Consider the following 17495-nt stretch of genomic DNA (forward strand, 5'->3'; position numbering starts at 1 on the left):
GCGTTATCATGCGTCGCGGATAGCCTAAAATTGGAGCACTTGCCACAACAAGGTGTTGGTCGCTCCCCTAACTGGGGCGTTTCATTGCCTCCAGAAACAGCAGTTAGCGGGCACGCCTTCCAAGCGTGTGCCGTTAGTGACACGAACGCCAATCGGAATAATTTAAAGCGCTTCGAACCAACAAACGGGTCGAGAGAGCACCATTTGCTTCAGAGCGTCTGCTTCTGTGTTATAGAGACGTAGCGCTGCAAGTCCGCGACCGACGATGCGGATTTTCCGTTTATCTCAAGGAACCCACCAGAGTGCCATGTGGAATTAGATCGGCAAATGCCATACGTTCGCTCTTTGTCGCACTGCGTAAATGAGCTTTCGTCTACGAAATACGCGCTCCTGCCCACGATGTGTGTGCAACATTTAGACAAGATGTCCATGCCTAAAATTTCTTAACACTTCCGCACAGTACCACAGTAGGAGTGCCAAGCCGCATTTCAGCCACCAGCCTTTCAAAGCATGCCATCCATGATCTATTCACTCCCAGTGGGTCTGGCTTGACGAAGGTTCTTCGTCAAATACCTTCGTCATGTCCGGTCAGTTTCCTAACTGATCGATAAGCCACCAGGTGCAAGCGTCGTCTACTACAGACGCTTTTCACACACTTCTAACAGCAGAACTGGTTCTCTAAGAAGCGCAGAACATTGTCACTGTTAGTTTTTGGACGTGCAACCCGCTACCTGAAGAGGCAACCCAGCCGAATCAAAATTTTGTTGCAGCTGGCATTTGAACCAGCGCTGTAAAAAGACATGCGATTCCGGTTTGCTTGGAAGAGCAATAACAAATAAGCGAGACTTATCGGCTCACCACATTAGTTAGTGAAAGCTGGCTGGCATTATCGGCCGAGAGGTACAGGCCCGTTTCTACGTTTCACAGGAGACAGGCCGTTTTGGAATCGCTACGCTCACGTGAATGCGGTACCACTTCGACCGCGTTTCCCGCAGACTTCACGGACTTGAGGACCCGCTTACACGAAGTAAACAAGACTGTCCAGATCGCAGTCAAACTTTATTCGCGGTCGAGACCTACCCTAAATTTGAGTAATGGAAAAGCGCATTGCTGGCTCACTTTGTCGGTGGACACCTGAACTGCGTAGCGAAAAAAAAAGGTTGAAACGCGGCTACCGCGGTCGGGACTGAAATAGCGTTGCTTGCGGTTTTAATGCAGGGTGGTACTAGAGATGTTCATCGACAAGATCCTGGTCTGAGCCGGGGTGTTGATGAACTATGCAGGAAATGCTGTCTCGTTGGGATTTTTGCAACTGTCTAGGTCTAAAGGGTGTCAGAGAAGGTGCCTGGTGCGGGAAAGCACTGTGCACGTCCAGAGACGCATGCCTGATTCAGTGCGTTGTTCTGCAACTTGGTCTGCCCCTTTCAATCCTTCTGGGCACAGACCCCGGCGCACTTGCTTGAAGCAAATTACACAGCCTTGTTCCCAGTACAGTCTTATTTACAGTTTTGACCACGTTGCTAAAAAGGTGGTATAGACTATCAGCTAGAATTGAGGGCAGGAGAGGCGCATAACAGGTGCACTTTGCCGATTGACACCTCAAACGCGCCGAGAGAAAAAAGATGCCCAGGCTTAGCTTGGCTAAGCCAAGAATGCGTTGCGTATTGCCCGGTCTTTTTCGCGAGGTATTGCTTGGCGGCACTTGATTTTCTCAGCAGCTTTTCCTCCATCACGTATGGATGGATGGATGGATGGATAGGAGCGCCCCCTTTGAAACGGGGCGGTGGCAACCGTCACCTTGCTCAGCCGTCTTTTTTCTTTTTTATTTTTATTTTTTATTTCTCTTTTTTTCACGTGGTTTGGTGGCTGCCCGGCCGCGCCCAAGGGCTGAACTGAGTGATTGCAATATGCTACGCATAAAAGCACGAACGCTACCTGAAATCAAGCGTTTAAACTGCGCGGTTGCGGTCACCACAGGCACAGGCAAAGCAAGCCAGTTTCTTCTGCTCAAACTCCAGCGGTGCGTCTAACTGTGAATAATTCTAGGCTAGGAATCTCGCTTGGTTTTGAGGAAAGGAAAGGAGCATTCCGTGCTGACATTGAAAGTCAGGACACTTGAACCGCTCAGTGAAAAAATGCGAAAGTAGCACGCGTGACGTTCCGGCGTGGCGTTCCATTCTGCGAAATGATCCAGACGTTGTCATACGATTCAGCGTTTTGTGCAGCATAAACTTACTAGCTAGTTACAGCGTACCTCGCGACAGGAATTCGAACCGGCGGCCTATAATGGGCGGTTGTGGGTATTGACCAAGATATATGAGATCTAGACAGTTCCTGCATCATTTCCTTTCCTCAAATCCAATATTAATTATTACCGCACCTCTTTCTGTCTTCTTTCTTTCCCAACATGCTCTATTCCCTTACGGTTCACTTCGCGTGTCCACCGAGATCTGCGACAAGTACTGCGCCATTTCTTTTCCTCAGAAATGCGTTACGCTTAAAGGTGTTTCCAAAGGGGCAAGGGGTTGCGTGAACGGGCGATGTCGTTCCGTGGACTCCCCTGGCAGCGCTGCAACGCGCTGTCGCGTTCCATTGCTAAAGGCGGAGCTTAAAAGCGTCCTCCAATATTTTCTGCACCCACACAGTGCAGCACAGTATATAAACCAGCGTAACGCTGGTCGCGATCTCCTTCCTCAGGGGGTGCATACATGTTCCTTTTCCGCACCTTGTCTCGGCTGGTGGGACGATGACACTGGCTGGTGTTTCGGCGTCGACGGACGCAGCTGACACCCACGCGGCGAAAGCGCTGCAGACGCTCACTGTGGTTATTCAGCCTCCAGATTGCTCCGCATCCTTCAGGGACGCTGGCCTGGCTAGAGACGCAATCAGCCTCCTGCAGGTTAACAAGAATTCGCGCTCAGCAATGATCATGAGAACATGATCATGAGGACATGAGATCACATGAAGGCGTATCCCTTCAATGGAAATGCCATGTCGCTGCGTTCGTCTACTTGGAGCAGTGCCGGAGCGTTTGGTTTGGACATTACGACTGTCTAAATTTCGGCCACTTTATTAATGCGAAAGCATTGTACGCCTCATAGGCAACGAAACCGGCGTAGGCGTTGACCAATAACAGTGGTCCGAAAGCGACCTTTCGTAGGTGCGGGGCAATGAACCCAGGTCTTTCAGACTGTGAGCCGAGCCCGCAACTCATAGTCAACAAAACCGCGCTGCGATCTATATGAATGTGTTGCCTTACAACTGCATGGTAATGGTAAGTAGAAAAGAAAAAAAATTAAAAGCTAAAAACCTTGCCCTCACATGCAAAGCAAGTATTGCGCGCCTTCCAAATTTTAGAATTTACAGTGCCGGTCGCCATGGTTACCTGAAGCACAGGCGTCGATACGTGGTTCCACCAAGAGGTTAGAGGCCCGAATATTGGCAATCGGCGACCGCGCTTCGTGCCTGCTATCATCATTCTGCACTGCGGCAGCAGTGCTCCTGCCAGCAGGACGTGCAAAGGTAGAAGGGTTTTGCAATAGAAGAACCCAGCGCCTCATCTGATCGGCAACGGTGGTTGTATGCAGCCGCATATAGAGGCGAGGATCGAGGCTGCTGACAGCAGCGCTAAGGCCGATGAAGAAAATGACGGCTAACTGGGTATAATTCTTCCTGGAATGTGCCGCACGGGTCCTGCAGATACGGCGGCTCTTCTTCGAAGCGTTCTATGCTGCCGTCCATTCCGCTGCAACGGTTGTGTACCGGCACGCCATATAGAAAACATTTGCGATGGACCCCCGTCTCCGGCACGAACACATTACCGAATGTCTGTCACAGATTCTTACGCCGTGGATTACGAGCGCGAGGCAGCGACTACCCTATTGGAAAAAAAGGCAATGATGTAAATATTGGAAACCAACACTGGAAACCTTGGTGGATTATGGTAATGGAAAATGCGTTGGAATGACTGGGCATGTTGGAATGACTGGGCATGTTGGAATGACTGGGCAGGTTGGAATGACTGGGCATGTTGGAATGTCTGGGCAGGTTGGAATGACTGGGCATGTTGGAATGACTGGGGCATGTTGGAATGACTGGGCAGGTTGGAATGACTGGGCAGGTTGGAATGACTGGGCATGTTGGAATGACTGGGAGATGTTGGGGCAGGGGCCATGGGGCAATGTTATGTCTGTCGCAATGAGACAGCAAATTTCAAAATAGATGAAGCTCCTACAGCCAGTTTTATTTTGTGTTCATGCTCCTCTTGCTCTTCTTTAGCCACTTGTCAATGCAGCTGGGCCCCATGAAACAGCCTTGTTGATGTACCACTGGTGCATGAGGGCTTGGGAAAACTGGGCGATGCACTCTGCAGAAAAGATTGAAATGAAAGAATTAGGATCCACAAGTTTTTATTCTTGCCAGTATTAGAGTGCTAAAAAAGTAAACTCCGTATTGTGGCCACAGGAATAAAGTGAGCCTAAATCAAGAACCACTGAAGCTATTCGCACTCAAAAATAAAAATAATTTGAGGTTCTTATTCAATATATCATATGCTCGTCATTAAGTACCATCATCAGCAGCATAACTAGCACCACTGCAAGACAAAGGCCTCTCCTATATCCCTAAACATAAGCCTGACGTGTGCCATAATGAGCAAAATAAAAAAGCCATCGTTTTTTGTCCTCTGAAGGCTTTTAGTGGGGTATTAATAAGAGGGACAATATAAAGGTAACATCAGAAGGGTGACTGCAGTAGCACAGCTGAGATGTCGCAGACGATACACTACGAAAAGAGGCATACAATCCATTGATACATCAGTTGCAAAAAATAAAAACAGCAGCAAAGAAATTTCTTGATTTAGTTGTGATGGCATCCTGGTCTCAAGCGGGGCAGCAACATTTAACATTAAGTTGTGGAAAAGTATTGTAGAGTATATGGAACACAACTAAACGAGCGATTTCCCCTTTTATGCAGTGATGTCTGGTGGTCAAATGAGATGACTGATTACACATATGCTGTACCAAGTGTCGCTGTTGGATTAAAGGGAGTTGGTGGCGTAGCATCAAACAGTTTGGTGCAAAATTGAAAGAGCTAGGGAATACTTCAGTTTGGAATCAATAAAATTTTTATGCATAAACTGCGCAGCATGGCAAGAGCACACAGATCATGACATCTCCTGATAAACCCGAGTGCCCTTGTGGTGCCAGCAGCATGTATCGTGACATGCTCCAAGTATGTGGGGCTGCATCTGGTTAAGGTTTCTCCATACCATTAACCCTAGAGGTGGGAAAGGAGGTCAATACGTTGTGACAAAACAATGCAGACAAAACAAGGACAACGAAGGAATAAATATGATGGCATGAGTGCTGACTATCGCCAATGTGTATTGGAAACCACGTCAAAATATATACACTGTGGCCTAAAGAAACAATGAACAAAGGGCACCTTGTGTCAACCACATTGCATGAGTGTAAAACAAAACAAAAACTGACAAAGAAGCATTTAAGAGCATGAACTCTTCCTTAGGAAGCGATAAAGAAGGTGTGCTAACACAGTGATTGCGGTTTTTTTTTAAATTTCAGTGGCCTCGATTATCTCACGCACAAACTTTTCTGTGTCTGTCAGGCAAAATGCAGAACATGAATTCCGGTTCACAGCGTTTAGGATCTGGCAAACAATTGCAATTGCGACAGTGAATCATCAAAGTTCTCCCGCAAGCTTTGTTCACATCGTCGTGGTGGTCTTTTAAACCTCTCAGTGACACACTTGCCTGTTTTCCCAATGTAAACATAGCCGCATTTCAAGGCGTTCGAACACACTATGTCTTCTGTGCAGTGCACGAAGAGACTCTGATGGATAATCTCGGTTGACTACAGGTACTGAAACTTCATAGGGTTAGAAAAACAATATCGACGCCAACTCGACTGCCTATTTAACCGGTGCGGCCAATTGTGGATGTAGGGAAAGGTACGTACAAACTTCCTTTTGGGAGTTACAGTCTCGACGGGGGCACAAAAGGAATGTTTCAACTTCTGCTTAAAGCAATCGGCTAAAGGCACTGACAAAGGTTCTGAATATCCAGTAAAGGACAAACGGCATATGAGCTGGGCAAAACTGGATGTCATGGCAATCAAACAGGATTTCATTAAGGAATTTTTGAAGCAAAGGTTAGTGACACCTCTTGACCAGCTTAGACTGAACCGAAGAAAATGGTAAAAGTAGCTTGTTTTCCCTTGGCTCGTAAGCCCAACAAGTGTAACCACCCAAGATTGAGATCCAATAAATGTGATGACATATTATCCTCTATAATTTCAGTGGTGATTCAAAGTGGACTGAGGCTTTGACTGAACTCCTCTCTCACCTTAGACAATGCTTCGTCAGGATTGGAGATCCTGCAATAAGCCACGTAACAGCGGCGCTAATAGTTTTTTTTGCAAAAACAAGCTATTCTGAAATGTAATAAAGGTGGACTGAAGGTATGAGCTTAAAAGTGCGACAAAATTATTCACCAAAACGCCTGAGACGTTTGGAATGCCACTGCTCCATTTAGGTTAATTAATTCTTCAACACATTATTGATCCTGATTGAGGGATGGCGTAATATAAATCCTTGATGTCAACATAGCACCCCATGAAATTGGTGCGAGAGTTATTGTGTAGAAACTGCGTTACTTTCTCTGCAGATCTTACACGAGAGGAGTCATCAATGCTCAGCAACTTAATTTTATGTCGCAAAGAGAAGGCGATTTGTTTCTGACAGGTTCCATTCTCTTAAACTACAACCCTCAAGGAGCAGTCACCTTTATGGGTCTTTGCGGTAAAGAAGATAGCTGGACAATTTTTCTTACTGAAGTTGATGGCATTAGCCTGATGGTTAAACTCTAGATTGTTAATGTTTCTTGGCACTGGACTTTGCTTTTAACAAATCAGATAGTAAGTGGCACTCAAATTCACAATACACTGCATCTGTGGCCTTGGACTGAAAGGCGCCTTTCGATACGACCACAAAACCACCGTTTATCAGCAGTTGAAAGCAAGAGGGCCCACCCTCTTAAATACGACACAGTTCGGCCTGTGGGCAAGTTCCTAAAGAGGGTTCAAACCGTGACACTGCATCAAAACATCCCGAAACACACCTGTCACACTCAGGTCTGTGCGTGGAAAAGGCAACTCGTCAAACCATGGCAAGCATCTCCACAATAGTTCTCTTCGGAGGAACGGAAAATTTTGGTCCATAAGCACTTCAAGGACCAGACGAGGCAGCGACTCCAAGCTGAAGGTGTGCACCTTGTTGTCAAACTCTTGTGCCTGAAAACAAGCCAGGGAGTGGCTGGTTGACGGTGTCACGCACCGTTGACCAGGTGAAAGCCATCTGGAATGCCACTTTGCAGCCACTTTGCGCTCACTAGCCCGGAGCAGAGAAGCCAAGGCACGAGTGTCTGAAAACAAGGTGCACAATGTCGACACTGAGTTGCTGCCTCGTCTGCTGCTTGAAGCATATACGGGCCAAAATTTGCCATTGTTCCTTCGAAGAGGACTATTCTGGAGCTGTTCGCCATACTTTGACGTCTTGCCTTCCTGTGCCTGGACCTGAGCGTGACAGGTGTGTTTCAGGGGGCGTTGGTTGATGGGGTGTCGTGGTTTGAACCATGCCAGGAACTTGCCCGCAGGCTGAACTGTAACGGGTTTAAGACGGTGGGCCCTATCGCATTCAACTGCTGATAAAGAAGGTGGTTTTGTGGTCATGTCTAAAGGCGTCTTTCTGTCCAAGGCAACGGAGGCAGTTAATTCTGAGTTCAAGTGTCACACAACAGCTGATTTGTTAATAGCAATGTCCAGAGCCAAGAAACTATGTAATAATCTAAAGTTGAACCATCTGGCTAATGTATCAACTTCAGCAAGAAACTAGCAGAGGTGCCAATGAGAGGTCAAAAGACCACCGTTACGATCTGAACAAAGCTAGCAGGGGGAATCTGATGTTTCATTGTCGCGACTGCGGTCGTTTGCCGCATCCTTTATGCTGTGAGGCGTAATTTCTTGTGCTGCATTGTGCTAGACAGACACAGAAAAGTTTGTGCATGAGATGATCGAGGCCACTGAAATTGTAGAAAAAACGCAATCAATGTGTTAACACACCTTCTTTACCGCTCCCTAAGAAAGAGTTCATGCTCTTAAATGCTTCATATTCAACTTTCGTTTTGTTTTTGACAGATCCAAAGTGAATGTTACAAGGCGCCCTTTCTTCATTCTTTTTTTAGGCCACAGTGTATATATTTTGATGTGCTTTCCAATAAACCTTCTTGAAAGTCAGCACTCGCACCGTCGCATTCCTTCCTCATCTTTCTCTTCTTTGCGCTGTTTTGACACGATGAATTACAAACAAGACCATTCATCCGTCTTGCAAAAGTCAATACAGTCAGAGTAGCTGAGATAGTTGGGGCATCCTTCTGAATAATGCAGTCATAAAGACAAGGTTGGGACATAAAGACAAAGACTGTTATTGAATGGCTAATATTAATGTACTTTAGTAATGTGCTTGGTTTGGTTTATGGGGGTTTAACATCCCAAAGTGACTCAGGATGAGGGACGCCTTATGATTTTGCATATCCCTTATGATTTTGCATATGATGCTGGGCTTCATAAGAGAAGAAGTACAATAGTTTTTTAAGGCCAGCCGTAGAACAGGAAGCAATGAATCTACACTAATATCAAAGAATGAAGGCTCAAGTATGAGAGTGTAGCTAAAAGGTTATAATGACAAACATGAAAAGCTTTGGAGAAATTCAAGTCGATGACACTTGCCTAAAATAAAGAATCTAAATTTGGGTGAAGATCTGTTGTGAATTCAAAAAGTTGGATTGCACATTAGTAAAGAGAATGGGAGCCGTGATGACTGGTATAGAAATATTAGTTTGAATTATGGTGGCAAGTAATATGCGGACTCATTTCGTGCTCTAACAGTTCATGCAAAATGCACATCAATAAAATAGGAGAACAGTTTGGGGATCAGAACGGTTTCCAGCCTTAATTATTGACAGGTCAGCTTCAGGTTGTCAGGGATAGAACCAAGAGGTTTGGATTGGCTAACAATTATTGGTAAAATCTGTCTTCAGATATCCTCAGTAGTTTAAAGTATGTCAGAAGGCTTCTCACACAGCCCTCAGGTACTCGAAAGCTTGTGCTTATCAATGACTTTCGAGACATGATGAGAAGCAATGGTTAATGCAGTGAAATGGGTAACAAATAACTGATTTTTCTCAAGAAAGTGCCCATGGAATATGCTGTCAAACAAATTCCCAAGGATCCTTCAATTAAGCCCAAAATGACAGTTTATGGGTAGCCACTTTGTTATAACCATCACATACAAAAAAAGAGACACCAGAAGCCCTCCTTATTCACTGAAAACAAGGGAGAATTACGAGACATCATTCCGGCACACAAAATCACACGGATGAAGAGAGTAGACTCCATGGATACCATATTTCAACTGAGGTTTATTCCACAACACAGGCTTTTTATGTGCAAAGGGGTACTACTAGTGATCCCTGGGGCTGAAAAGTATTTCCGCCACCAGATAACAATTATTCAGGACGGCAAAAACCAAAACACAAAAAAACATAGGGGTAAAGGTATCTTGCCACTCACATTAAACACATCGGCACGCCTATGCATCACCTACCTGGCTGACCCAACAAACATATTTGCCTCCAGATAAACTATTTCTTTTTCTGGAGCGCTGCAGAAGGGCTGCTGACGTAATTCTCTTTTTCAGCAGAGATACAAAAGGCTTAAAAAATTTCCCAGCCCTTTCAAGTGCTAAACTTGCACAAGGCATGTGTTTCTTTCAAAAACGCCTTGCATGCTCGCTTGTGCGAGCAAAGGCGAATGTGCTCAGCTAAATGACCTCTGCCACTTAATGAATCAGCTGTCCTGCAATGTTCAAGCAAGCGTTCATTGATGCAAGCCTCGTCTGTCTAATGTAATGTTTGCCACAGGCAAGGAGGGTGCTGTACACCATGTCAACCTCATGTTTAACGAGGGGTTTGGTGTGCTTAGTTTTGTAGGCAGGCTTTTTCGTAACGTCATTTATCAGGTGGCACATGCATCCCAGCTTTCCCAAGCTGAAAATACGACATGTACATCGTGTTTGTCACTGGCCTTCTTGAGGCGGTGTGACACCTGATGGCAATAGGGCACAATGACAGGTCACTGTTCCGAATGTGCGTTGTCTTCCGGCTTGCGCTGCCCAGCACACTTCATCTCTCGAACCTGGCTTTCTACCACTAAGGCTACAATTTCTCCTGTGAAATCTGCCTGCTCCAGTCTCCTTACTTGCGCATTGATGCTGTCACAGAGTCGTGACAGCGTCAATGCCGAAGTAAGGCGACTGGAGCAGGCAGGCAGAAAAAGAAATAGATTATCTCAACGCAAATGTGTGTTGGGTCAGCCAGGTAGGCAATGTTTAGTCACGCCAATGCATTCAACTTGAGTGACAAGCTAACCTTACGCCTATGTTTTTGTTTTTGCAACCTTGAATAATTGTTACCTGGTCGAGGAAACACTTTTCAGCCACAGGGGTCACTAGTACCACTTTGCATGTAAAAAGCTCATGTTGTGGAATCAACCTCAGTTGAAGTATGGGGTCTATGGAGTCTACTCTCTTCGTTCATGTGTTTTTGTACAGTGGAATGATGTCTCATAATTCTACCCAGAACCAATTAGCTCAGCTCTCCATGCTTAGCAAAAACAAGGCAGCAGTAATGAAACCAGTTCTCATGTGTGCACTTTTTCTTTTACATCTGTGACCTGCGATGAGTGGCATAAAAACACATATTTAAGTTAACACACATGCATCATAATGTTAATATTCGTAGTCAAATAGTATCACATAATGCAGCCAAAAACATGCAGACATTTCGCACTTCATGCATAGAATGCAACGGTTAAAAGACGAGCAATATTGAATGTAAAACTTCAAATGGCCTGCGACCGGCCCATTCTGACAGCCAACTAATATTACTCATATAAACATGTAAACATATCAGGCCAGAGCTATCCAAACTGCTCCAAGCAGTAGCATTAAGGAAAAGAGCAATGAAAGTAAGAGAACATTTCATGGCAACCATAAGAACAAAGCACAATGCAGTAACAACTTACAACACAGCTTTTGACTTCATCTGGTGGCCACAAAATCCATGCCATTGACTCGGACTGGAAGACAGATGTGCCACCTGCGGATACCAATTTCCCATTATCACTATGACAGGCGTACAAAAACAAGCATGCGAACTCGGTCCAACAGTGAATATCACATGAATGTAAAAAGATCAGGAAAAATATACTTGCCCAAGTATACGCCTCAATACAAAGGAAAACTACCCTGTTTAAAATGCATCAGTTCCCCTAGCACTAGTAAAGGAATCTTGCTATGAGCAAAACAAATCTGCGTTCGAAAGCGTAGATAAACATCGTAATAACGGAGACAATTATTGCATCACTTGTTTTCCTCAGAAACCAATTTTCAAACAGCAGAGTGATCGAAATGCAAGATCCTATACTCTGGGTAGCCAGAAACGCTATCGGTATCATAAAAAAAAAATCTTCACATACTCATTTAAAAATCAGATCCTGACGGCCGGAAATTAACTTTCGTTGGTAACTGCAACCTGAGACAGTGCTTTCTTTATAGTGGGGTTTGAATTCAGATGCGGAAAATGGGCACTGATCGTATTGGAGGGTTCCGGATTAATTTAGACCACCTAGAATTTCTTAACGTGAGCTGACATCGCACAGCACAGGGGCATTCTTTTTTTCATTTCACCTAAATCGAAATGCGGCTACTGCCATCAGGATCGACCCCACGACCTAAGGTTCAACAGTCTAGGGCCAAGCAAAAACCGCGGCGAATAAAAAGTGTTTCAATCCCCCTCAAAGTGCTAACGCTATCTTGAAAGACAATCATACATTTTACGCACAGCCAAAGTGCCGGTCCTTGAAACGTGCGAGGTGGTGTGAACAAGCATGGGCAGAAACGCGTAGAACGAGGCATATACGAGGACAAATCTGTGCTCAACAAGAAACAAAACGCGCAAACATGCGCATACCAAAATCATGCAAAGCTAGCGCACGCACGGTCGCATCCCCTTTGCCAAAACAAGTACCGACAGCGACAATTCTTGGCAGAGCAACTCACCGCGGCGACAACAAAAGCGCCTTAAACGCTTTTTATAGCATTGAACACGAATACTGCAGCAGTACGACAGGTCACCGTTCCAGCATTATATGCTTCGGATAAAGCACGAGTACTGCTTACCTTTTCAGATGATTGCGTAGTCGTGCAGAACGCTGTTTGCCTTCGTGTCACGGGCACTACACCAACCAGTGAGAGTTCAGCACGAGTGCTACGTAGCCGGCACTCTCTACCACGTAGTCACACAGAAGAAAATATTCCGGGCCTTATTTGGAACATTTCCACCGCGACACTGCCCGCGCGTCTTTGTGCCTGGACACCCATCCTGGACTACACAAAGAAGCGCACAGACTGAAAAGTTAGAGAGACCAGAAAAATGACACTTTGCCTCGAATAGGCTACGTCGACAGCACTGCGCGATTGTGCACCCTTGAGCAAGAAGAAACACACGCAAACCACAACACAGTTCACGACGGCTCACAATCCAAGTAGCGAATTGTAGCAAGCGCCGAAGCGCGATGCACGCGACGCAGCACCCGAACCGCCATGAGGGTTATACAGAAAAACAGTTACCGGCAGCCGCCTGGCGGTGACAACCAGTTTTTGTTTCGGTTTCGTTGTGAAAAGCTTGTATCCTACTTTTTATTTTATTTTTGGTATTTTGTTTTGGGTATTCAGCCGTATCGGCATCCACAGAAATTGCAGCGATTGCAAGCAATTACCACTGGTAGAAACGCGCGAATTAACGACCTGTTGCTTGCGCTGCGGTTGAAAAATGCCGGAGTTCTCACGGCAGTATGGCTTGCTGCTTTGCTCATTCACGAAATTACATGCCGATTTCTGTTTGTATGGGGAAGTTTTTTTTTATATTGATGGGAGATCAGCAAGGCTAACAAAATACCCAACGTAGCAGTCGTAGAGAGTAGGTTGTCGTAAAAACATGGTGACGCTGTTTGATCGGCAGCACGACGTGAGAGGCGGCAGCGTTGAAACGCGCGTCGAGAGAACAACCTCCATGGTATATGCTTTCTTGAGACTACAGTGAAGGTGTGCATTTTTTATAGTGGAGTTCTCTCATCCAACGTGAAAACCAAATCAATTCTTAGTATGAAATATGCTGTGTAATTTATATCCTCATATTGTGTTTATATATATCTGCATTTCTATTTTGAAAAACAGTGTTGTACTGGTAATTGTGTACCAAGGTGCATGTATAAGAGTGCAGCCTTGTCGAAATATTCTGTGTATATATTTGTATTCGTAACCCTTCTACAAAGAAGCTGTGTGGCCAGCTATGTGGTTAACAATTTGTTAATTGAATTAGTATATGTCTTGAAATGCACGCTCAATAAAATTTTCTGAATGAAATTGAGTGTTCGGATTCAGGCATGCAGGGCTCTGCAAACCTGCAATTTATTATTTTGTGAACAATGAAGTTAAACTTTTTCTCAAATATTTTGCTAATGATAATCTAAGCCCAAGTATATAAGTCGTTACTTTTTAAAAAAATTTTCTGAAACTGTCAAGTCAACAAATGCACGTGTAAAAAAGAGAAATTTGTCTTGCAGTTTTTATTCTAACAGCATAAAGTGCCAAGTGTACAGTCTTTGTCAAAAGTAACCAGGCTGCATGGTTTGCTTCTAGCTTGTATAGTGGAGCCCTTGTGTTATTCCTAAGGATCAAAACATGTTGGAAGGTAATAAGACCCTCAGTCCTTACCTTTAGCTACCATTCCAAAGCTTTAGGGAAGCTGTGAGGGATCCACTGTACGAGCTAGAAGCAAACCATGCAGCCTGGTTACTTTTGACAAAGACTGTACGTTTGATGGATTTGACCCACTGGGATTGTTAGTGCATTGATGAGTTTCATTTTGTCAACCATATAGGCACATGCATGCAGTATCTGCTGCCCAGCATCGGCCATTCAAATACAGCCATGGTTTGTGCCATGCCAAACAAGTAGGTACAGTCGTGGGTAAAAAAAGATTAGCACACATGACGGAACACCAGAGCGCCGGAATGACAACGCCTGGCACTGCGGGTGGCGGAGAGGCTGATAACGGGAGTGCCGGGCCGTTCCCATTCTACAGTATTAAGGGGGTCTGCCACGGACAGTAAAATTACTGCGGACTGCCACGGACAGCAAATTAGCGGACTGCCACGGACAGCAAAACTGCTGACTAAAAGCAGCGCTATCATCTATTGTTCCCGCGAGTTCCTTTTGACAAACCATCGCGGACATAAAAAAACAGTAATAAAAAGAAGCAATCTGTGCTCATGATAACCGAGCCAAAATAAATTCCGCAAGCACAGTCACGCAGGGTCGGCACTTCAACGCTCGGGCGGTGCACGCTTGATAAAGCTTACTTCCTGCCGCCCCCCCCCCCCCCTAGGCTGCAAACATGGAAGAAACGGCCCGTTAGGCAGTTCTGCCTACCGCAGCGCCGCGTGGTGAGATATACGAATTCTGATCGCCAGTGATCTGTGCTAATATTTTTTGCTCGCGACTGTACACATCCATAGGCTCCCACCGTTGTTTCCACATAGTCCAGTGTTGCCTGCCAGGCCCACCGAGATAATCACGATGGATACCACCAAGCCCATCCCGTCCCATCGTGCTCACTGAAGTGTCCAGCGTGGTTTCCATTCAGCCCAATATTGTTTACTGAAAGTGCCAGTGCAGCCACCACAATTTCCACTCAATCCAGGGTGGCCCAAAGTCGCCATTAGTGCATCCAGCATCTCTCCCATTCGCTCCACCAGCACCCAGCGTGGAAACCAACACTTCCAATCAGCCCACCGTTTTCTCCAATATGGAAACCAACACTTCCATTCGGGCCACCGTTTTCTCCAACAAGACTTTTGATGGAATTTTCAACAGGGTAGCACACCTAAGCCTGTAATTCTAGAAACGCCATTGAGAACGCCATATAAACGCTCTTCAGTTCGTTGGACGCCGAAAAGCGGGGGGACAGCTACCGGGCGTCTGCTGACCCCCTGTTTCCAGTTTCATAATCTTGGCTCAAACTCCTCTTGCCACTACACCCGTAATGTAGCGAAAAGTCAGTCTTACAATATTTGTAACTCACTTGGGATTGAATTTAAAGACAACCTTACAAAATTTCTCACTTCAGTTGTGATTCAATTTGTATTAAAGCGCTAGAAAGCAGAAGCACAAGAGCTGTATTTGACCCGTGGTAGTGGGAGCTTCTATGCACCTAAACACGACCCGAGACGGCGGCCCTCTCGCACTCAAATTATGCTAGTGCTCAGTACGCAGACATTTACAAATACTGGCCACGCATGATTGTCTCGAGGACACATAACACAGTGGGCTTGCTGTGGAAGCTGCCGCATCTCACTCGCAACTTCCGCTCCGCGGAGAAGCTGCGAAAATGCCCGATATTTTAATGCTAATATGCGTGCTAACACAACTGCCTTGAGATGGAAAACAAAACACTTTGCAGCGCTTTGACGACGCCAGACGCCGATTAGTACTAGCGTGCGCACTCAGTGAAGAAGCTCTCAAACGAAGAAGCTATCAGAGAGGCGCGCGTCTCTCACAGCTCAAAATGCCGTCAAGTTTACGTCTCCATGCCCGTGTGGGTCGGCTGCTCGGGGACGGGTTGTCCGCAGCCCAAGCTGGACAGCACAGGTTCCCTATATGCGGTCCACATTCGTGAAAAAAATGCCAACATATGTCTGGGCTGCTCCATGAAGGATCAGACTGCCGTGCTAATCAGATAAAAAATTATTTCGTGCTTAATGTCCCATAGCGAGACATGCACTATGAGGTACGATTATTTACTACCGGGACACACGGGCGTCTATTTCGCCTCCATCAAATAGCGGTTGCCGCAAAAAAAAAAAAAACAAGTTGCCTCCTCGGTGCCATCCAAACCGCCGCAAAAAAAAAAAAAACAGAAACGCGGGTGTGTTTAAAACGCTTTCTGAAGTGCTTCGAGCAGGCGAGAAGAACGGGTTTCTGCAGAATAAAAAGAACAGCAAGCCGTTCGCACGCGTTCAGGGTGAACCCCTGAACTAGTCCGCGAGGCAAAGGAACGGAGGAGCTAATGGAGAAATACGCGTCCCTGGTTTAATTTGGGATTAATAAACGCATTTAAAGTGCCCCTACTGTGCGTTCCTTTAACGAGCACTGACAGCGAACAGCATACAGCGTCTTCCAGCATTCCGCCCGAATCGAAACGCCGCCGCCGTGGCAAGGACCGAACCTGCGTCGTCCAGCTCAGCAGTCGAACACGCAAACACACAGCCACTCCGGCGGGTTTACCTCAGCCAGTGAGTGACCAGTGGAGCTCAAAAGCCCTTTGCAAGGTAGACTGTGTGTGTCCCGGGTTAATCTACCAGGACGCCACATCCTGAACGCACACGTTTCTAAGCACACGAGAGCTTGGAAGAAGCCGGCAGTTAGGCTCGCATGTATAGTGACATATCACCCAAAAATCGGGACCCGGCTCACGCACGAAATGGCTGGCTGTATACCTCTCATTCAATAGCACAGCCTCGAGTGCTGATAGAGGAACAATGCAGGCATGGAACGCTTAAAATTTGCGATGGCAGAGCACAGAACGTTGACTGTCGAGGGAAGTCGAACGCTACGACTACTGCAAAGATGCCTAGGAATCTCATTACCGGCCAACAAATCCTATTAGACTTCCATTCAGAAACATTCCCTGGATAAAAAAATTACCTGAATACCCTCGGTGCCCTCGGAGACGCCATCGCTTCGCAATTACATAAGTGGACCAAAGGCCTCACCTCATGCTATGACGTGTCGATCGCCCGGAGAGGCTGCCGCTGTGGAAACCAGCTGTCGGTCGCAATTGCCGCAGGAAAATGCCAGAAGGCCTGGAAAGCGCCGACGATAACTTCAAGGAGTCCCCTACTGAGCCTTTTCATGAGGAGCTGTCTTGGGCATGGACACCGCCACTCTGTATCTCTTGCACTGACCCTGGAGACACGTCGTGGTCGGCGCAAGGCGACGTCACCAGTGCCACTCACGCTCACGCACGCGCTCTCCCTTCCCTGCGCCCACTGATCTCGTGCTCCCCTTGGAATCGATATCTTCGGCATTGGAAGAAAGGAATTTTAATGAGGGAAAGGTGGAGAGGTTGGCCGGTGGTAACATGGCCCTGGCCTGCTACTCCACACAGGGGAAAGGGAAGAGGAGGAAAAGGAAAGTGCGAATGAAGGCTTATGATGGCATAATACAATGAGTTTCTCGGGTGATGTCTACACACACACACACACACACACACACACACACACACCACACACCACACTGGC

The 17495-nt window shown here is 46.2% G+C and overlaps 1 protein-coding gene and 1 long non-coding RNA gene across 3 annotated transcripts in view; both read right to left on the minus strand.

Annotated features, from left to right (window-relative positions):
- The window catches only part of LOC149347796 (uncharacterized), a 167148-nt gene that overhangs the window by 12681 nt on the left and 136972 nt on the right, over positions 1-17495 (minus strand). The window lies entirely within an intron of this gene.
- On the minus strand, positions 4211-12736 carry LOC149347797 (uncharacterized). Its single transcript, XR_016292212.1, has 3 exons — positions 12313-12736; positions 11157-11230; positions 4211-4366 (listed from the first exon to the last, which is right to left on the minus strand). It is a non-coding gene; the product is annotated as an uncharacterized LOC149347797 (long non-coding RNA).

This window comes from Amblyomma mixtum, chromosome 4, assembly GCF_055824585.1.
Source record: "Amblyomma mixtum isolate Tamu chromosome 4, ASM5582458v1, whole genome shotgun sequence".
In the NCBI taxonomy this organism is placed as follows: Eukaryota; Metazoa; Arthropoda; class Arachnida; order Ixodida; family Ixodidae; genus Amblyomma; species Amblyomma mixtum.